Source organism: Trichechus manatus, unplaced genomic scaffold (genome assembly GCF_000243295.1).
Source record: "Trichechus manatus latirostris isolate Lorelei unplaced genomic scaffold, TriManLat1.0 scaffold00006, whole genome shotgun sequence".
In the NCBI taxonomy this organism is placed as follows: domain Eukaryota; kingdom Metazoa; phylum Chordata; class Mammalia; order Sirenia; family Trichechidae; genus Trichechus; species Trichechus manatus.
Genome location: NW_004443942.1, coordinates 23,452,778 through 23,475,810, shown reverse-complemented (window position 1 = coordinate 23,475,810; position 23,033 = coordinate 23,452,778).

The following is a 23,033-nucleotide window of genomic DNA, read 5'->3' as shown; positions in this document are numbered from 1 at the left end:
CAATATCATTAATATCACACACAAGTAAAATTTTGTTGAAGATCATTCAAAAGGAGTTGCAGCAATACATCAACAGGGAACTGCCAGAAATTCAAGCCAAATTCAGAAGAAGACATGGAACAAAGGATATCATTGCTGATGTCAGATGGATCATGGCTAAAAGCAGAGAATACCAGAAAAATGTTTATCTGCATTTTATTGACTATATAAAGGCATTCAACTGTGTGGATCATAACAAATTATGGATAACATTTCGAAGAATGGGAACTCCAGAACACTTAATTGTGCTTATGAGGAACCTGTACTCAGACCAAGAAGCAGTCGTTTGAATAGAACAAGGGGATACTGTGTGGTTTAAAGTCAAGAAATGTGTGTGTCAGTGTTGTATCCTTTCATCATACTTATTCAATCTGTATGCTGAGCAAATAATCCAAGAAGCTGGACTATATGAAGAAGAATGGGGCATCAGGATTGGAGGAAGACTTCATTAACAGCCTGCAGATATGCAGATGACACGACCTTGCTTACTGAAAGTGAAGAGGACTTGAAGCACTTACTGATGAAGATCAAAGGCCACAGCCTTCAGTATAGATTGTACCTCAACATGAAGAAAACAAAAATCCTCCCAAATGGACCAATAAGCAACGTCATGATTAATGGAGAAAATACTGAAGTTGTAAAGTATTCCATTTTACTTGGTTCCAATCAACAACCATGGAAGCAGCCGTCAAGAAATCAGACAAATGCATTGCATTGGGCAAATCTGCTGCAAAAGACCTCTTTAAAGTGTTAAAAAGCAAAATGTCACTTTAAGGACTAAGGTGCTCCGGACTCAAGTCATGGTGTTTTCAATTGCTTCATATGCATGTGAAAGCTGGACAATGAATAAGGAAGACCAAAGAAGAGTTGATGCCTTTTAATTATGGTATTGGTGGAGAATATTGAATATACCATGGACTGCCAGAAGAACAAACAAATCTGTCTTAGAAGCAGTACAGCCAGAATGCTCATTAGAAGCAAGGATGGCAAGACTTCATCTCACATGTTTTGGACACGTTGTCAGGAAGGACCAGTCCCTGGAGAAGGACATCATACTTGGTAAAGTAGAAGGTCAAAAAACAGGAAGACCCTTGTGAGAATCGTGGTCTCAGGGAACATCTAGCTCAATTGACATAACATAGTTTATAAAGAAAATGTTCTACATTTTACTTTGGTAAGTAGTTTCTGAAATCTTAAAAGCTTGTGAGTGGCCATCTAAGATACTCCACTGGTTTCGCGCCATATGGAGCAAGAGAGAATGACGAAAACCAAAGACACAAGGGAAAGATTAGTCCAAAGGACTAATGGACCACAAGTACTACAGCTTCTGCCAGGCTGAGTCCAGCACAAGTAGATGGTGCCTGGCTACCACCAATGACTGCTCTGACAGGAATCACAATAGAGGGTCCAGGACAGAGCTGGAGAAAAATGTAGAACAAAATTCTAACTCACAGAAAAAAAAAAAAAAAGACCAGACTTACTGGTCTGACAGAGACTGGAGAAACTCCAAGAGTATGTCCCCTGGACACCCTTTTAGCTCAGTAATGAAGTTACTCCTGAGGTTCACCCTTCAGACAAAGATTATATAGGCAGATAAAACAAAACGAGACTAAATGGGCACACCAGCCCAGGAGCAAGGAAGAGAAGGCAGGAGGGGACAGGAGAGCTGGTAATAGGGAACCCAAGGTTGAGAAGGGGGGAGTGTTGACATGTTGTGGGGTTGGCAACCAACACACAAAACAATATAATTGTTTAATGAGAAGCTAGTTTGTTCTGTAAACCTTCATCTAAAGTACAATTGAAAAAAAAAAAAGAGGAAGACCCTCAACGAGATGGATTGACACAGTGGCTGCAACAATGGACTCAAGCATAACAGTTGTAAGGATGGCGCAGGATGGGGCAATGTTTCATTCTGTTGTACGTAGGGTCACTATGAGTCAGAACCAACTTGATGGCACCTAACAACAACAACAATACTTACTGCAATACAAAAAGATAACAAAAATAAATGAAAAATTACAAAGGAATCTACAAAAATGACAATACCTGTTACAAGACAATGGTGGTGGGATATGGGACTGTGTACTTTTCTCTATTTTCTAGAATCTATGTAATGTTATATGAAGGCATGTATACAGGAGGAGAAAAGTTTCAAAGGCTGATTGAGGAATTCTTTAGGAAAATAATTGTCTTTAAAACTTACTTTGTGAAAAGATCTCTCTTATGGTTCTTCTTATGGTGTGACCCAGGATTCAAGCAAACGGAAGAATTTTGAGGAAGCAAGTGAGGAGCCCAGGAAGAAAGGAAAACTGGGAAAGCAATGAGAGGAGGAGGCAGAGAGAGTGGGTTCAACAGGATGAAAATGGAATGGAACCCCAGGGAGGAGCGAGCCAGGGAGAAGTTCCTCAGTTGAGTACAGCTAAGAAACTTTTAAATATATGACTATCTAATGTCTGATTTTAAGTTGTCTGTCAGTGCTATATTCATTCATTACTGCTGAATCACCGGTAAAAATTCTCCCCAACACGACTCTCTGCTGGAGTGATGTTTCGAGGAAATCAAAGGAAAAGAAAAAAATCACATCTTATGTGGGATGCAGGGGTAAGGGAGCAGGTGAAATATGCCAGGTGTGAGAAAGACCAAGACTCAGTGGAAGAATCTGAGCAAAATGTACCCAGTGGAAACATAACCTCATACACATTCCCAGAGGTAAAAAGGAGAATGCCAGGTTCTCCCTTGTATTTAGGATGGGTGTTCAGCTGCTTTAAGTACAAGTTCTCACCCTTAAGTGTATGAGAGTCAAAGTGACATCCTGATCCCAGACATCAGGGGCTACCTACATATAGTCCAAAAGCCATTGCCCTTTGTTCATGGAACTGAATTAAAACTTAAATCCTTTTTTGGAAACAGGAGCTGAATTTACTTGTTCTGAGGCTTTCAGAATTGGTTAAGAATAAAATTAAGTAAAATTGGAACATAAATTCTATTCACCAGAGCTCCTCTTGAGGACAGTTCCATATAGAGTCAGAAGGAATAATTCGACATGCCCTTAGGAATAATAGTAAGAGCTAACATTTACTGAGTACTTTTTCCATGGCAGGCCCTGTTCTGAGTCTTCCACGAGTACTAACTCATTTAATCTTCGTGAGAACCCTATGAAGTAGGTATTGTTATTATCCCTACTTTATAGATGAAGAAACTAAGGCCCACAGAGGTTAGATTATTTGCCCCAAATCACAAAATTAGTGCTAGTGGTAGAGTTTGGATTTGATTCCAGGGAGTTGAGAACTCATAATTGGGGGTGGAGGGCAGAAAGAAGGGGGTGCTACTGGCATTCAGTGAGTAGAGGTCAGGAATGCTGCCAAACATTATTCAATACACAGGATCAACAAAGAATTATCTGGCCCGAAATGTCAATAGTGCTGAGAAACGCTGCTTTTAACCCCATACTATGCCTCTTATTAAGGAGCCCTGGTGGCACAGTGGTTAAGTGATCAGCTACTAACTAAAAAGTTTGGCGGTTGGAACCCACCAGCCCATCTGCAGGGGAAAGATGTGGCAGTCTGCTTCCATAAAGATTTACAGCCTTGAAAACCTTATGGGGCAGTTCTACTCCGTCCTATAGGGTAGCCATGAGTCGAAATTGACTTGACACAAATGAGTTTTTTGTTTGTTTTGTTTTTTAATATCTCCTATTGGTTAAGAAAGACCCTCAATGAGATGGATTGACTCGGTGGCCGCAACAGTGGGCTCAAGCATAACAACGCTTGTGACGATGGTGCAGGACAGGGCTGTGTTTCATTCTGTTGTGCATAGGGTGGCTGTGAGTTGTAACTGGGTTGGTGGCAACTAACAACAACAACATTGGTTAAGAAGGTGCCGTGGTGGCACAGTGGTTAAAGTGCGTGGCCACTAACCAAAAGGTCAGTGGTTTGTACCCACTAGCCGCTCTGCGGGAGAAAGAAACCCTATGGGGCAGTTCTGCTCTGTCCTATAGAGTCGATATGAGTTGGAATTGACTCGACAGCAGTCGGTTTGGTTTTTTGAGCTTTATTATTGGTTAAGATGGTGGTGGGGAGCTCCCTCAAGAGGTATGCTTAATTAATACTCTTGGTAGACCTGGTTAACTGCAGGGGTTTTGTCTTACTGGGAGGAGTGTGTAAAATTGGGGCCAAAGCTGAATTGTTTGGGGCAATAAAGGAAAAACTGAGCATTTTATGGTAGAAAGGTGGCAATAGAGACAGGCCACTGGAGATGATGGGAGAAAAGGTGACCGAGGAAGGACAAATACATCTGTGGGAAATGTCTGGAGAGTTTTGCCATAAACAATGAATGCAAATCCTCTCTGCCAACTCTCCAACAGCATCTTTATTAAAACCTGCATTGCTTGATAAGGTTTTGCATAATGGATTTTCTTTCAGAGGGAATAAAAAGTACAGGAGTACATGCACCTTGACATACACATCACAGAGTGGGGACAGGCTGCTCACAGGATGACATGAAATTTACAAGTTTCAGTCACTTCAGTAGCCTGTTGGAAAGGAAGAAGACAACGTATCATCCATACCCAAGAGCACTGGGTACAAAGCCCTGGACAAGCTCATCCACTCCCAAGGCTACCTTCCCATGACTCCCAAATTTCAGTCTCCAGTCCAGACCTTGCTCCTGAGCTGCAGACCTGTTTGTCCAACTTCCTCCTGGGTATCTACCGACTTTTCAAAAATCAACGTTTTCAAAACTGAACTCAGATTCGATCCCTCTCTTTCTCCACCCTACTCCCAACTTCCAGCTGATGGAATTACCCTGCAGCTGTTGAGCCAATAATCATCAAAAACCTGTACCTCTATCTCACAACAATTTCCTCATCCAACTACCAAATATCTCTCCAAAATCTCTTGACCCTGACCCTCTTTTCCATCTGCACATTCCACAAATACATGTCTGCTTTTGTTATTAATATTCAAGAGCAAAATGGAAAGGTAAAAGCACACTTCCTCCATATCAATACGTTGGGCTGTCTCTGCCTCTAGCTTTATAAATGACCCAGAAAAAAAGAACAAATGTAAATTCATGGTGAGTGCTGATGATACAGAATTATGTGGCAAGCTGGGGCCAGGGGCAAAGAGCAGGAAAGATTCATCATGACTTAGATCAGCTCAGCAATTGAGCTGACACATGGCCAATTAAGTGTGTTCATGGGAAGCGCTCAAGAAGTATGCAGCAAGGCCCACAGAAAGAAGATAGGCATGGGCCAGCTGATTCAGAACCAGACCCTATCGCCTCACCTGGAGAGGGAACCTCAGCTGCTAAAGCACAAACAGGGTTGAAAAGAGAAGCTAGGATACGCCAGTCTCAGGTTGGAATATTTTTCCCCTTGTTCTTTTTAGTATCAGCACAAACATGATACGTTTCCCTGGTCTTTACAAGGCTTTTTATTCTAGGCACTGGGCAAATGTGTCATTTGGGGCACTTTGATACCCTGGTTCTGAGAACTGAAAATTGTAGATTTTGTTGATCCAGAAAGGCCCTCAGAGATCACCAGTGCTGGGGTTTCCACTTGTGGATTATGAATCTCTGGGTAGCCTTGGAGCTGTTGCAAGGGATGCTCAAATCCGCATGTACATTATAGCTCTCTGTGTACCAAATCAATCAGGGAAGCTTAATCTTAGAGCCATGGATCTATCCCAGGGTAGTTCACGGTGGATTTTAGGGCATCTATGTACCCTATGAAATTGAATGCAAATATTTTTATATGCATGTACATTCGACAATGTTTCTGGAAAAAGGAGCATTGTATTTATCAGCTTCACAGTCCGTCCTAGAGTAAATACAGATGATTCTTTTAAAAATCTAACTAGATGCTGCTGTGATTAATAAACTACAAATTCACTTAAAGCATTGATTTTATAAAAAGATCAGCTTTGTTACTGTGTATTTTCTCTGTCAGGAGACACTAAATGTACTATACGCTATGATTGAATGGGAGTCCTTGAAAGGTTTTGGTATGTTTATAGAGAGAAATCCTAATAAAGCACATAACTGATAAAGGACTTGAATCCAGAATTAAAAACAAAATCAACTCTTACAACTCAATAATAAGACATGATTCCATTTGTATGACATCCTAGGAAAGGCAAAATTTGGGGGATAGAAAACTGATCAGTGGATGCCATAGGCTGGGGATGGAGGGACTGTATTGACTGCAAAGAGGCACAAGCAAGCTTATTGGAGGGATGAAAAGGTTCTATATCTCATTTGGGGTGGTGGGTGAACAACTGTACACTTTTGTCAAAGTTTATCAAACCATGCACCTAAAAAGTGTGAATTTTATTGCATGTAAATTAACTCATTGCTATCAGGTTGATTCTGACTCATAGCGACCCTACAGGACAGAGTAGAACTGTCCCATAGGATTTTCAACGAGTGGCTGGTGGATTCGAACTGCCGACCTTTTGGTTAGCAGCCAAGCTCTTAGGCACTTTATCACCAGGGCATGTAAATTAGACCCCAATAAACCTGATTTTAAAAATAAAGACATCCTCATCGAGAATCCGTTGATTTAGTCAAATCATTTTATGGGTGAGGAAACAGAAATCCAGAGAGGTAAATGATGTGCCTGTGTTCCAGGGTATTTTTTCACTCCCACTCAATGTGCCTACCATTATTCATGAGATTCTGAGGAGTCTCCAAGAAGAAGGCTCACCCATAGGAAGAAGGAGCCAGGGATCCCAAGCCGATCCAGAAGTTACTCCTTGGTCCCCAGAGGGGAGGAGTGTCTGCCCTGGCATCCAACCTTGGCCCAGCCCCATAGCGAGAAAGAGAGAGTGAGAGCAGTGAGCAAAGCCAGACAGAGCTGACTATAAAAGTCTATAAGATTCTGGGTCATAACAACACTGTTTTGGATCCTGCTTACAGAGCATGACCGGGGGAAAGGAAATCCTTCAAGACTGACACCTTAGCATCCTTGGCACTGAGAGGTCTGCCGTTTTTGTGGCAGAGCCTGTCCAAGACGGTAGGAGGGTGTGGCCCTCAGCAAGACACCATGATACCTTGTGGGAGACATCCTAAGTAGGAGCAATGTCCCCAGATGCCCGAAAGACAGCTGACTAAATTATGTTGTACATAAAGAGACACACTCAGGGAATTTTTAGGAATATTTCATAGTGGGGAATGGAAGTGTCACTCAGGGAACTGAGGTCTTGCCTGAGCAGGTGGGAACAATTTGAACTGTTGCTCTAAATGTATCCTCAGAGGCTGGGGAAATTCAGATTTCACACAAGTCATGGCAGTTGGTTAGCACCATGGAGAGGACTAGAATTCAGTTCACAGGGCTCCTTGTCAGAGTCCTCTATTGCCTTCAATTCCTTGTTGAAGTTTCTGACTCCACTGTCAAAAGCAAAGGTGGAGCACACCTTGAGATGCTGTATGGGAGCCTGTTTCTTTTTAAAGAGAATCTTCATCTATATATAGTTGCTGAATGTCCCTCCCCTCTCCCCAAGCTCTGTAATCTTCTCAAGGAGTCCCTGGGTAGCACAAACAGTTAGTGGTGTACCTGGCTGCTAACCAAAAGGTTGAAGGTTTGAGTCCACCCAGAGTGCCTCGGAAAAAAGGCCTGGCAATCTACTACTTCCAAAAAATCAGCCACTGAAAACCCTATGAAGCACACTTCTACTCTTACACATATGGGGTCACTGTGAGTTAGAATCAACTCTCTGGCAACTGGTTGGTTAATCTTCCAAAAATGTTCTCGAAAATCAAACTATTACCAGAATGAAGATCCCAGGCGCTGGCCTAAACCATGTGTGGACCAGTGGAAGACTCAGACGTGACCAGGCCAACTGCAGGCCCTGAAGGCAGGCTGCCTGGGGGCCTTTTGTAGGAGCAACAATGACACCTCATGGGAAAGACATCATCCTAAGAGTGAGATGGGAAAATTTTGTTCTCCGGAATTTCTCTAAGGGATACGATGGAATTTGTTAGAAGGAATGACTTGATGAGCCCACTTGGGTAGCAGGTGAGACCCCAGCGGCAATGTGTTGACTGACACTAACGCTTCAGAGGAGGGGAGAGTGCTCTGTGTATTAGAGGAGAGGAATTTGGAGCCAGCAGGGGTCAACCCAAGAAGGAAGAGTTGAGGAACAGAGAGAAGAGAAGGGAGGAGAAAACATAGCAAGACCTCGTGCTCCACAATGTGATCCTCACCCCTCACCCCTTCATTTGACTTAGAGAAAGGCAATTTCTCATGGCATGAGTGGTGGTGGGAGGGGATAAGGGTGGGATACTTGGGAAAAATAGAAACAGCATGTGTGTATTTAGGAACTGCCCTCCTAGAACAAAAGCCCTTGGAATTAGCAGATGTTGTGCAGAGAAATTTAGAATGTCACAGGTCACAGAATAGTTGGGAACCAATTCTCATGCTCCTAGGAGCATGGGAGTGCCAGCTGGTATCTGGGTTACGTAAATAAAGAAAGAAGTGAACTCGACTGAGAACAATGAGTGAAGTTGTGCCACTCATCTTGTCTGTTTCCACCCTCCTCCCAGCATTGTGGCCAGAGGAGAAGAAGCGCAGTATCACTACGACCCGCATGGAGTCCACCAGCCATCTCTGGGAAGTCTGTGCCAATGTATGAAGCTGTGGAAATGGAAATTGTGGATGACTTGTGATGGCATATAAGTGTGAGACAGCCCTTAGGATTCCCTGGACTGGATGGAAAGCATTTCAAATAGGATAAAACCAGTAAAACCAGTTGCCGTTGAGTTGATTCTGACTCATGGTGCCCCCATGTGTGTTAGAGTAGAACTGTACTCCATAAGGTTTTCAATGGCTGATTTTTCAGAAGTAGATCAGATCTTTCTTCTGATGCTCCTCTAGGTGGACTCAAACAGCCAACTTTTCAGTTACCTACTGAGCATGTTAACTGTTTGCACCACCCAGGGACTCCCTGAGAAAGGGTAGAGTTCCCCTAATTGTATAGGTGGGAGAGGAACAGAGAAATGTTGTTTTATTACTATTGTTATTGTTCATTTGTACCTCTCTTTGTAAAGAGCTAGAGTGGCTCACACCATTTTGGATGTGTTGACAAGTTGACCGAGGAGTAGCCATCTGGTGGAAAAGTGTACACCCAGCCAATGTGCTCTGGTGATTTAGATGAGTCAGTGACTGACAATGGGCTGAAGTCAGAAAAACGGGGAGAGGAGGCACCACATGGTGAGGAATGTGCTAGATTGGCATTCAAACACCCAAGTGCAAGTTCCTGTCCTATTGATGGGCAAACCACTTTCTGTCTGGGAGCCTCAGATGACTCACCATTAAAATGGGATAATATAACCAATGCCATAATGGCAGACCCCTCTGTGGTTCTCAACCCCATAGCTCTTAAGCTGCTGCCATAATTCTTAAGACTGTTGGGCTCTTTCTACCTCTAGCTTTATAAATCACGCAGAAAACGTTTATTTAAAAAGAACAAACGTAAATCCATGGTGAGTGTTGTAAGCCTTAATTTTCTCATCTGTAAAATAGGACCGGTAACCCCTATTTCACAGGTTTATCATAAAGATTAATGAAATAATGAATGTAGGTCCTAGGATGTCTATTTCAAGCTAACTTATATCAGAGAACTCTGATACAGGGGGGTAGTGGGCCCTAGCTTGCCTGTTGATAATTAATGATAACATGCCCAGTGAATAAGGCAAATTTGGATACAGCACTATTGGCTCTCATCCTCTGTAGCAAATTCACCCCAGTCATTTCCTTAACCTCCCAATAATGCATCCCACATTTTATGTGATTGAATTTTTTAACCATATTTTCAGCATTATGATGGTATTTTACTATTCCCCTTTAACGTTTTTCTTAAACAGCAGTCCCTTAGCTGAGAATGGGAGAAGAGGTATTGCAGGGCAAGACGTGTGGATTCCTGGTTCCCTGGCTATAATACTATCAGGTTTAAAAATGGAGTTTCTCGTGCATGAAGACCTCTACCCATCTTTCTCCAAAGGGCGTGATTTTATGGGTGGTCTTGGTTCAGCCTAAAGTAATCAACAATCAGTCATACCTCTGCAGCATAAATTACTGTAAAAAAGATTGCATGTTTACAATTCACGTTAAGAGAATTTAATTTGAGGCCTAGGTATTCCATCTTGAAAACAAATGTTGCCAACATCAAGGATACCAATGGAATCTTGGATGATTGGGGAATGAGATCTTAAGAATCTGGTTTTGCAACTTTGTGTCCTAAATCTCTTCCTCCAGAATTGCCCCCATTCTGATTTCTGATCCCCTCCAAACTGTGTCTCATTTTGACGATGGGTATCTTCAGCAACACTTAACAATTAAATGATCCTAGACACAGTTCTTCCATTTTTATTTAAATAAATATTGTTATCTTCATTTTAGAGATGAAGAAATGGAGGCTTCACAAGGAAATGTATGTTTCGTGACATCTTAGAGCTATACCATTTCTAGACTTACGGTTTAGGGGGTTTTAACCATTTTATCTTTAGTGCCTAATAAAACACCAGACACAAATGTAGGCACTCAATATTTGTTGAATAAAAGAATATAGTCACTGGGCAGGGATGGCAGAATGAGAGGGAGGGAAAAAGTCCAGGAGATACTCAGTTTGACCCTCATCCACTATCACAGAGAGAGACTTGTTGGTTTCTAGCTAGATTTCTCCCCTCAGAGGCTGGTACCTTGAAGGGTAAGAGAAATGGTTGTTCTCTCCTGCCACGAAGGAAACTTGGAGGTTAACACTTTGCCCACAAGATCTTTCCTATGCAAGAAGGTAGTTTCATTTTTTTCTTCTTCTTGTGGGATCACAGTTAAAGGGGGCCAAATGAGTTCTCCAAGTTTCTCTAGGACCGTCCCTCATCTGTTCATGAACTTCCCTACTGCTTATTTTCTTGTGGCAGGGAAATAATGAGGCAAAGTTTCCCCTCAGAAACTCCCCTTGTGCCCTTGACAGCAGAGGGGCTCACTCATTTCTTAGGTAAGTGGCCACCTGGGTGTTGACAATCTCTTGCTATTCACCAGTGTGCTTAGACATAATCCTTCATTACACAAACAAATAAAAAATCTTGTTATCTGCCCAGAAACATGCCAGCGCATGTGTTGCTTCCCACATACTCAGGTGGCTGTGTTGCTGAGGACACTCAGTGATGTGGTTCCTCCTGCCCCGGGGGCCATGGCTCATTACACTCTCTCCAGAGACCCCTTACCTTGAGCGAAGCATACTGAAATGACAGCTTTTCAGCCCTTAGCATGAAGGAGATTCCATTTGATTCATGGTTTGCCTAGAAGGCTGAGGGGCCAAAAGGGCTTGGGGTTAATTCACTCTCCCAGTGCAGGTTCAAATCCCTCTACACTCAGAAACGGCAATCAATTTAGCATTTTAACTAGACAGCTGCCCACCCCACCAGTGCCTCAGGACTTCATAGGAGGCATATCGGGAGCTGGAGAGGGAGCAAGGTGGTACCGACAGGTTGAAGCAATGGAAATACTCCATAGCCAAACTGTTGTTGTTGTGTGCTGTCAAGTCGATACCAACTCATAGCGACCCTATAGGACAGAGCAGAACTGCCCTATAGGGTTTCCTAGTCTGTAATCTTTATAGGAGCAGATCGCCAGGTCTTTTCTCCTGTGGAGTAGCTGCTGGGTTCAAACTGCCAACCTTTTGGTTAACAGCTGAGCCTTAACCATTGCTCCACCAAGGCTTCTTAGCGTAACTGTGCTTGTGGATTAATGAGCTTCTTTAAAAAAATCATTCTTGAAAGGAGCTTTCGGTTCCGAAAGAGAGACAAAACATGCCATTCTACAGAGCGAGGGAACTAGTGCAATCCAGGAACTCAGACGCATTTGTGCGTCTGTTTGGTGAGTCCAGTCCATCCAATGGACTATTTGAACAAATAAATACAAATCAATTTGATGACCCAGCTCTTCATGGCACAAATCCTGTTATATCACTTCTCTGAGCCTGTTTGTTGTCAGGCTTTGAATACCGTTGAAGGCTTAATAAGTGTGTGTGGAATGAAAGGGATTCTACGCCAGAAAAAAATAAGCAGATGGTGTGGGTGTCCCTTTATTGAAGGCAGTAGAGGCTAGTGGTTACAAAGTGGGTTCTAGAATCAGATTGTCCAGTTTAATCCTGGCTTTGCCACTTACTAACTATGAATTTGGGCAAGTTTATAGCATGTCTGTCCTTCAGTTCCCTCAGTTAGAAAATGAAGGTTAATAATATAACCTAGAATGGGTTATTGTGAGGATTAAATGAGTTTATACATCCAAAATGTTTAGCATGTAGTGGAGATTCAGTGAATGTGACCTACCAACAATAGTAGTTTGGTGCAATTAGACATTTAAAAAATTATGGAAGTTAGGAGAAAGTGCGCAAAGATTCAGCCATGCTTTGGGCTTAGCTTCCTTCAACCTCTTGTCTCTCTTGACTCTTTTGGCCTCTTTTTGACCCTGTTTCCTCACTGCCTCTCCTCCTCTCCTACAACACCACCACCACTGTATGGCAAAAACAAACCCTGCCTAGAGTAAAGCATATTCTTAAGTTGAATTTTTAAGAGGTTCGGTGTTTCAGCTGGCTCAGTTTTCCTCAGAAAGCTCTCAGTGCTGTTCACAGATTGCTCCTGAGATCCCCTTTTACAGTTCAGAGCTTGACAGCAAATAGTCCGAGATTAAGTCATTCCAATGGATACAAGCACTAAGCCCCAGAATGATTTGAAAGCTCTTAAAGAATGCTAAAGGTATTTCTTAGACTCTAGATTAGGTCTCATTTTGCTTTTCCTTCTGGAATTTCCAATTGACAGAAAGACTACCTTCAAATATCACGAACGGAAACCTAAAACCGAATCTTCAGTTAGCTAAGTCCTGAAGGATCTTGTTCTCTCCCGGGCTTCTGGACCTGAATTATGTTGGACAAACAAGGTATACAAGTCTAGGTAGGGGGTCAATCAATCAGCATCTTCATTTTACAGAGGTGAAAACTACAGCTCAGAGGAGCTAAGCTAAAGTCACTTAGTGACTCAGTGGCATGAGCAGGACTCTAGACTGAAATCCAGTGTTTTTCCCCTACACCATACAGTCTGCCATCTTGCCTTACCACTCCATTGTAGACCAAGCTTCCACCAGGGGTCTTACTGGTTAGCACATTTATTCTCATTCTGTTCTAAAAGAAAAGACCTTGAAGAGTTCACCCTTAGAGAGGCATCAATAAGATGTACCCACCCATGAGTCACGGTCATTGCTCGCCACAGGTCACTTTCAATTCCCCTTGTGGCAGATATTGTACTAACAATGCCATAGCTGAGAAATGTGGGAGGATGGTACCAGACCCATGCTGTGTCCCAGAGCTCTCTAAGAGTCCTGAGAATGCTGGGACTATGGAGGGAGGTGTATAACTCCCAGACAGGGCTGGACAAAGCCCAGGAAATCTTGAGGTAGCACATGAGTTAGAGCAAGTAGGACCCATGCTTGCTCCATTCTAAGAAGAATGGTATGGCATGGTGAAAGGGGCACTAGACAGATTCGGTCCTGCCACCAGATAGCAACATTTCTTGGGTTCTTTTCTCTACATTTTTCAGTCTTAGTTTCCTCTCTGAAAACTGAAGGGTTGGTTGTTCTCTTAGTCTTCTTCCAGCTCTAACAGCCTCCTCAATGAACCTAATGGTATACTGCTGAGTAATCAAGAGCCTAGGCCTTGACTTTAGACAGACTTGGGTTCAAATCCTACTGTCACCATTGTGTGGCCTTGGACAGGTAACTTAACTTCTATAAGCATCAATTTTTTAAATCTGTAGAGAAAATGGTACTATCTGCCTCATAGGGTTGTTGTGAAGATTCAGTGGTAGGATACCTGGGCAATGTTCAGCCTGAAGGTTAATAAATGTTAGTAGCTGCTCCATCTACCATCCCCTCCTCCTACCATCCATCATCCAGGACAAGGGTCTGAGGTCCAGTTAGATTAGTCTTGTTTTAAGCTAAATGTCCAAGACCTTCCTATAAAGCTTATAGTAGTTAACAGCTGGATGATCTGATTTTACCATAGCTAAAAAAAGGTAGCCACAATAAGGGACTCAAACTTACCAACGATCATGAAGAGGGTACAGGATAGGGCAACATTTTGTTCTGTTATATGTACAGTCATCATCATGAGTCAGAACCAACTCAATCACAACTAATAACATTAATGGAAAAAAGAAGACCACTCTGCTGTTGATTCTTGGTTGAATTTGTTGACAATAGAAGGATAATAAAAGTAGACTAGCTCATTGGTTGGCTTTGGTTTGGTCTGAACCCCCTACTATGTACCCTGGTCAGTGAGAGCCAACTTAGATGGATCCTAGTGCCTGTGGCCTTAGCCTGAAAATTCCAGCAATCTCCCTGACTTTCTGCCTGATTTATGCCAAATGGCATTTTCTTGCAAGACTCCTAGTGCCTGGAAATGTCATTAAAGAATTGCAGAGCTAGGTAAGGACCAGATAAAGGGAAACTTCATCTTGCCTGCACATCAACACCATTAAATGCGTTGTTACAACAACGACCAAAGCTGTCTGATGATATCATCAGTGGCAACTGGTCAGTGAAAATGTTTTTTAATTGTGAATTGAATGTGTTTATCATCCTCGCTTTGTGACATCGAAAAGACAGCAACAGAAACACAGGGAGCCGCAGTCCTCCAGGGAAAACATTAGTCATCTGTGAGTGCACAGGCTCTGGCAGATGGTCAGTTCTTCTCCTGAAGTCAGACTTGCAAGCCACCGTGCAGCATCACTGCCAGAAATGAAGAGTGTTATCTTGACGTTGAACATCTTTATAATAAAATTACTAATTGGTGACTAATACCACAGGCTTTGGAGCTGGAAAAAAAACAAAACAAAACAAAACAAAAACTCATAAAGGCTGTTAAGTGGTTGGCTGAGTATTCCATAATTAAAAACTACTCTTAAAATTCCACCAGTGTCGTACCAAGGCGTTCGTCGATGCTCTCCAGGTGATCTCGATTGCCATGGGATTTTTAGGTACAGCCCTATAGAGCTATTTTTAAATATTCAGATACATCATGATATCACAGTAGTTACATTCTTATTTTTTAACATCTTTAATTATACTATTTTGCATTGCAGTTTCCAGGATTCCTCCCACCCCCCACATATTTGGCAACTCCACAGCATCTGTCAAAACAAATTAGCACTTTGGGTGGTAGAAATATTTTTTTTTTATGAAAGCAGCAAATGTTTCAGTATTAGACAGAAGCTTAAACCTGATTTATTGGTTTGTTTTCTTGGGTTTCAGACCCAATTGGCGGAAGCTCTTTAAAGAATTTTCTATTCGCGTCATCAGCGTACTAGCAAAATATGTAAAACACATTCAAATTCCGCCAGAAAGAGTCACTAATTATGTTATGTATTTGCATATGTTTAATCACATATATCTTATTTCATTTTGCTATTTCTGCAGGGCTCCTCGCTTCAGGGAGGGTGTCCTTGGCACAGTTACAGCATACGCTCAGCAAAGTTCTCTTGAGCGAGCATTCTGCTGCCGTGCTGTTAGTTTTTTGTGTTATCTTTTCCAATGAAATTTGAAATTTACAGTTTTTAAATGATGTGTGTGAAATTATATGACTCTATTATGTCATAATATTATACATCCCAAAATATTGGTAAAGGGTCCTCCCCCCTTCATCATCAACACCCCACCACTGGAGATCAGAGCATTACTGAGAAAATAATGATTAACCTTTAAAATCAGATTGGCATTTCTTTTTTCTCCAAATCTAGAATTAATACGCATTTTTTAATCATTAGTGTAATGTTCAGGATGATACTTTTGTTCTTTTGCCTGTTGAACTGTTACGGCTGCTAGTAACCCTTCAAATTGTTTGCTTCATTCAAGCATTCTTTCCTGAATAATTCATTAGGCATTATTATCCAAGCGTGGAACCCCTCATTTAGCACTGCTGATCTTTTCCTTATGTGTAGCTGACAGGCAATCAAAGTTTTTATCAGTGCAGAAAATTTGCAATTCAGAAATGTAGTTGCAGCAATTAGTAGCTATCAGGTAGCATTGGAAGGACAGCTTCATAAAAAGACAGAGTTGAATGAGCTCCACTGATGTTAGCACAAAAGTAATGGGTAAAACTAACCAGCTGTTTCTAAATTTACCAAATGGAACATTCCCTTCTTCTCAGAGTGGAGGCTTTAATTAACTTGGAGTTCTGTGTGGCTTCCCAGAGGGGGAAGGGAGTGAGTTAGGACCTTTCCTTCACACGGTGCTGGGGCGCCTCTCCTCCCATTGGGTACCAACGGCAGGGAGCTCTGAGCTTCCCTCTAATCCAGTCCTGGGGGCAAAGGGGACCAGCAAGTGGCACTTTTGCCAGGAGGATTCCAGAGGGGGATGGCCCATGAGATACCACCCAGACTCCCTCCTTTTGACATCTCAGATGGGGTGGCTCTGGATGCTATGATTCTGTCTTGCTCTTAAACTTCTACCCTTCACCTTCTGCATTTTATTTTTTTTTTTTTGCTCTTTTTTTTTTTTTTAATTGTGATTTAGGTGAAAGTTTACATAGCAAATTAGTTTCTCATTAAACAGTTAATACACAGATTGTTTTGTGCCATTGGTTGACAACCCTTTGATGTGTCAATACTCTCCTTTTCTCCACTCCAGGTTCCCTGTTTCCATGCGTCCAGTTTTCCTGTCCCTTCCTGCCCTCTCGTCTTTGGTTTTGGGCTGGTGTGCCCATTAGTCTCATATACATGGTTGAACTATGAAGCATGACCCTCACGTGTGTTGTTGGCCCTGTGTTGTTGCCGTTGTTAGGTGCCATTGAGTTGGGTCCGACTCATAGCAACCCTATAGGACAGAGTAGAACTGCCCCATAGAGTTTCCAAGGAGCAGCTGGTGGATTTGAAGTGGTGACCTTTTGGTTAGCAGCTGAGCTAACCAAACACCAGGGCTCTACAGACCTGTCGAATCTTTGGCTGAAGGGTGAACCTCAGGAGGGACTTCAGTACGGAGTGAAAAGGTGTCCAGAGGCTATACTTGTGGAGTTTCTCCAGTCTCTGTCAGACCAGCAAGCCTGGTCTTTATTTTTTTCTTCACTTTCTACATTTTAAACATATGCATGTTTTGAAAGAGCTAGAAAAATATTTTACCCATATACTGGCCCCAGGACCCAGCCTGAGACTGAGTCAAAAGGACTGGGCTGGGCTTTAGTCAAGGTCAGAGTATGAACTAATGAGGTCAGAGTGTGAATTAATGAGAAACTCATTCATTCTTTCATTGGTTTCATTCATTTTTTTTTGGTCATTCTTTTATTTCTTAGTTCATCTTGATTCATTCACTTGTCCATTCATTCTTTAGGTCATTTATCCATTCACTTGTTCATCCAAACATTTAATGAAGCCCTCATTGGAATGGAAATTGAACTCACCTGTCGGGCTCCTGGTTCTGCACTTTTCCCTTTTGGTCTACATGCAGGAGGTCTCCAGGTGGTGCAAACAGTTAAGCTCTCAACTACTAACCAAAAGGTTGGCAGTTCGAATGCACCCAGAAGTATCTTGGAAGACAGACCTAGTAATCTGCTTTGAAAGGTCACAGCCTTGAAAACCCTATGTAGCAGTCCTACTCTGCACACGTGGGTCGCCATGAGTCGGAATTGACTCAGTGGCAACCAACAACTAACAACAACAACTGTATGCAGGACTTGCAAGATCTTAGCCCCAATCTCTCCATCAAAACTTGCTCTCAGTAAGAGGTCTGAGGAGTACATTTACTGAGGGCTAAAGGACAACTCTTCAGGAGGGGCGGTTGCTTGGTGACTGGCTGGCAGCAAGAGAGGGGTGTTCGGCATCAGTCAGCCTGTGGGGAGGTTTTGAGCGGTCTCTGAAACCATAGCATGGGCGCGGCCTCTGCTCCAGGTCCACTTGAGGCTGTTCCAAGAAGGAGTTCATCCTGAGACAGTGTGGGATGCTGAGAAAAGGGGGCTCTGCTTTCCATCTCCCACCAACCCTAGGCAGCCAAGAGAGGGAGAGCTCCGGCCCAAGAATAAAATCCACTGAGGCTAGCTGGGGTGGCAAGGTAGCCACAGGCCGCCTAGACACGACCCCAAGGCCTGCTCTCAATTTCAACTGTGCTCAAAGGCAGGATTAGAGAACAGAATATCACAATGCTTCATAGCCCAGACTTTGGAGTTAAACAGACCTGAGCTCAAATTTCATCTTTGCCTCTTACAAGCTGCTGTGTGACCTCTTGGAGCCTAATTTCCTAGTCCGTAAAATGGGGTATTACTCCCTTCCTTATGAGATTGTTGTGAAAATTAAATATAATAAGGAATGTAAAGTGCATGGTTAAGCACATGGTAGGTGTTTAATAAATGAGAGTCATTATTATCACTAGGCTGTGAGTTTCATAAGAGTGAGGACCCTAGAGGTTAAGAGCACAGACTTGAGCCAGAGTTCTGGGTTCGAATCCTGACTCCACTCCTTATTTGCTCCATGAATCTGAACCAGAAACTTAGCTTCTTTGTCTCAGCTTCCTCATCTGTAAAATGGGAATACTAATAGTACTACCTCATAGAGCTGTTGTAAAGATTAAAGTGATTAATCTGTATAAAACCCTTAGAACAGTGTCTGGTATGGTAAGTTATTATTGACTTTTAGTTATTATATCTTCAAGGACTGGACAGTGTCTAGCTAATGGTAGATTTTAATAAATATTTGTTGAACAAATGCATGAATGAAAAGCCCCTAGACATCAGATGTCACAACCCCCTCATTTTACAGATAAACCTAAATCCCACAGCGACTAATCCAAGGTTAGTGGCAGAAAAATAAACAGATGTCAAGTCTCTGGACTTCCAGGCCATTGCTCCCACATACACACACCTCACCATGAAGGGTACTTTGTCCTTGAGCCTTGGGTGACATTGCCAACAAAACACCCGGTCTCTTTTGCCCACCTCCCCAACTCCGGCCAGAATCTGTCCTCTCTTCTCTCTAGGAGGGCAAGATGCATGATGGGACTGGGAGAACACTGAACCAGGAGTGTGTCTGGTTTCTGGACACAGACCTGACCTCAGGCAGGTCACCACCCTGCCCTTAGCCCTTCCCTCATTCTGTAGAACCAAGGCTGCAGAACAATAAACTGTGCTGTCCTTCTAGCTTGGCACGCAATGAGTTCGCGGGTCTGGGTTCCCTAGAGTCTGCAGACAGCTCCATTGTTAGGGGAAAAACAGAATCATTTCTCTCCTTAAGGATGCCACAAGCCCCGATGACCATATAACTCCTGACTACCTTGTATTATGCCTTCATCTTACCCAAGACTTTATCTTTATTTTGGTCTCACGATAACAATGTTGCTGTTGTTGTTAGCTGCTGTCAGGTTGGTCCCCAACTCATGGCAACTGCAGGCACAACAGAACAAACACAGCCCAGTCCTGCGTCATCCCCATGATCGGATGCAGATCGCATCGTTGTGATCCACAGGGCTTTCATTGGCTGATTTTCTGAAGTAAATTGCCAGGTCTTTCTTTTTCCTCCATCTTAGTCTGGAAACTCTGCTGAAACTTATTCTGCACCATAGCAACACACAAGCTTCCACTGACAGATGAGTGATGGCTACACATGAGGTGTATTGGCTGGAAATCAAACCCTGGTCTGCACGGAAGGTAAGATTTCTACCACTGAATCATCAATGCCCCCATTATGAGAGTAGTACTTTCATATATTTTAATGCAAGTTTGTGTTTCATTTCTAACATACATAATCCTGTTTCACTTCTAACATAGAGAAATGAAGTTCTTTGCTCAAAGACACACAGCAAGCTGAGTCAAGGACCCATCTTCCAACTCCAAGTCCAGGTCTAGAGCACTTTTACCATACCACATGCCTCCTCGGAAGGGAATGCACGCTTAGAAATTCAAGGAACTTAGGTCAAGAAGTATTTCTTTAATAAAAAGACTCCCAGAATATCATCAGCCTTTTAAAAAGATGAAATAGATTTCTATGCATTGATAAGGAAAGATATTCATCATTGAGTGAAAAAAGCAGATCACAGAATAATATATGTAATGTAATCACATTTTTAAAAATCTACGTATTTTCAAAAGTCTAGAGGAATATTTAACAAATCACTAATGGTGATTATTTCTAGGGACATGAGATAATGGGGGAACTTTTGCTTTAGCCTTGATTCATAACTCTATGTTGCTTGACATTTTACAGGGAGCACAAATGATTTTTATAATTAGCAAATACAATAAAGAGATCTTTCCAGAGAGAATGTTAGACCAAGAAGGCCTGAGAAAATAGGCTGCATTTCAGAGTGGATTGGCAGGCTTTGGTGCACCATCATATATAGCTAAATCCATAGGAAGGAACTAGGGTTGTCAGACCAAGTCTCAGAGATAAGGGGAGATACTGGGTGGAGGGCTGTTATGGGTTTGATTGTGTCTCACCCAAATTTATGTTGAAGTATTAACCCTTCTACCTTTGAATGCCATCTTGTCTGGAAATCGGGTCTTTGAAGAGGTTATCAGTTAACATGAGGTCCTAATCCCATCTAAATGATGTCCTTATAAAAGAGAAGAGACACAGAGAGACAGAGGAAAGATGCCCATGTTGCAACAGAATTATGCTGCAGCTTCAAGCCAAGGGATTCCTGGGGCTACCAGAAGCCAGGAGAGACATGAAAGGATCTTCCCCTAGAATCTTTGGAGAAAACATGGTCCTGCTGACACCTTCAATTCAGACTACTACCCTCAGAACTATGAGAGAATAAATTTCGGTTGTATAAAACCAACTATTTTGTTACAGCTGCCCTAGGCAACTAATACAAGGACCCAGGCTTCTTGCTACACAAGTGGATGTGACTTGGGAGCAGGCAGAGCTGGGGCCCACCAGCAGAGCGGGAAGTGCCTGGCACATGCTCATGTCCATAAAAAGGGTCCCAGAGTATGGCTGGGCATATCCATCCTTGTCAACTCCTTCCCTTTCAGCAGGAAGACAAAAGGGACTTGGCTTGCATTAGGAGAAGAGGAGACCAAGATGGGTCAGAAACAGGACTGAAGTGATAGGATACATGAGGGGTCAAATCTAGGGGCCTTGAGAGCATCTCAATGTGCTGGTGCAGCCCTCGAAGTTGTTGTTGTTGTTAGGTCCTGTCGAATCAATTTCAACTCATAGCAACCCCAAGTGACAGAGTAGAACTGCCTCACAGGGTGTTTTAGGCTGTAATATTTATGGGAGTAGAATAATCTTTATGGGAGTAGATCCATGGAGCCACTGGGTGGATTTGAACCTCTGACATTTCTGTTAGCATCCAAGTGGTGAACCATTGTGCCACATTAAAATCTGTTGCATCACAGATTGTGAACTATTCTGTGTCTGCCTGCTAATGATTTTTTGTTAACAAAAAGTCTGTGTAGAGAGAAAAAAAATCATACCCTTTGACCCAGCAATTTGATTTTTAAGAACATGTCGCATGCAAATACTCACTAAAGTGTACACAGATATATATGTTCAAGGATGTTTACTGAAGCAGAGTAATAGCTAATACTTACATGCAACACTTTATGGGCTAGGTCTTGTTTTAGGAAATTTATTTATATTGACTCATGTAACCTTTGCAACAACCTTAGGAGGTAGATGCTATTATTGCCCCCATTTTAGAGATGAAGAAACTGAGGCTCAGACAGGTGAAATCATTTGTCCAACATCCCAGAGCCTGTAGGTGGTAGAACTGGAATTTGAACCTGAACAGTTGGGCTTCAGAGTCTGCGCTCATAATCACTGCGCTATATAATTAAAAAAAATTAATTTAAAAATTTAATTTAAAAAAATCCCTGGAAATCAACTAAGTGTCCACTGATAAGAAATTACTTAAGTCAATTACAGTTCATTCATACAATGGAATATTACATGGTTGTGTAGAGGAATAAGGTCAATCTATAGGTGCTGATGACTTACCTTCAGTAGAATTTTGCTAGCATGTGATATTAATGATAGTGTTCAATAATTTCTGCATTCCATTTGATCACCTTTCTTTGGAATGGGCATAAATATGGATCTTGTCCAGTTGGTTGGCTGAGTAGCTGTCTTCCAAATTTCTTGACATAAATGAATAAGAAATACAAACAGAATGTTCCTTAGAAACGAGGATGGCAAGACTTCAACTTGCTTACTTTAGACATAGCAAGAAAGTTCAATCCTTAGAAAAGGACATCATGTTTGGTAAAATAGAGGGCCAATGAAAACAAGCAAAATCCTCAATGAGATGGATTTACACAAGAGTCTCAACAATGGACTCAAACATAACAATGATCGTGAAGATGGCCCATGACAAGGCTACACCTTTTTCTGTTATATGTAAGGTTACCATGAGTTGGAGCAGACTAATGGCAACTAACAACATAGGTGCTGACATGAACAGACAGACTTCCAAGATCTATTACTAAGTGAAATAAACAAAGTATGGAATGATATGTATAATATGAATGCATTTGTGTTAAAAAAAAAAAAAAGATACACAACATAAATCTACACGCATGAGTTTTTCTGAACATACCCACAAAGAAGTGTGATTACAGTTACCTCTGGGAAGTAGGAGAAAGTAAGAAGATGGGTTTTATTTTTCAATTTTTGCCTATCCTCACTTTTTAAATATTTTTACTATGACCAGATATTACTTTTGTGGTTAAAAAAGAAAAACTAAGTGGTTGGGTTTTTTTAAAGGGAAAAAACGGTATCTTTTTACTGCTGTTTCTACTGGCACCCTCTCACTACCTCTCTCCCATTCCTTGGAAAACATTACAGGAAGATCCAGAAACTGATAGTCCAATTTCCAGTTATAAAAACAACTGCCCCCCCTGTGGGGACCATGGTCTCGGGGAACATCCAGCTCGATTGGCATAACACAGTTTATAAAGACAATGTTCTACATTCTACCTTGGTGAGTAGCGTCTGGGGTCTTAAAAGCCTGTGAGCAG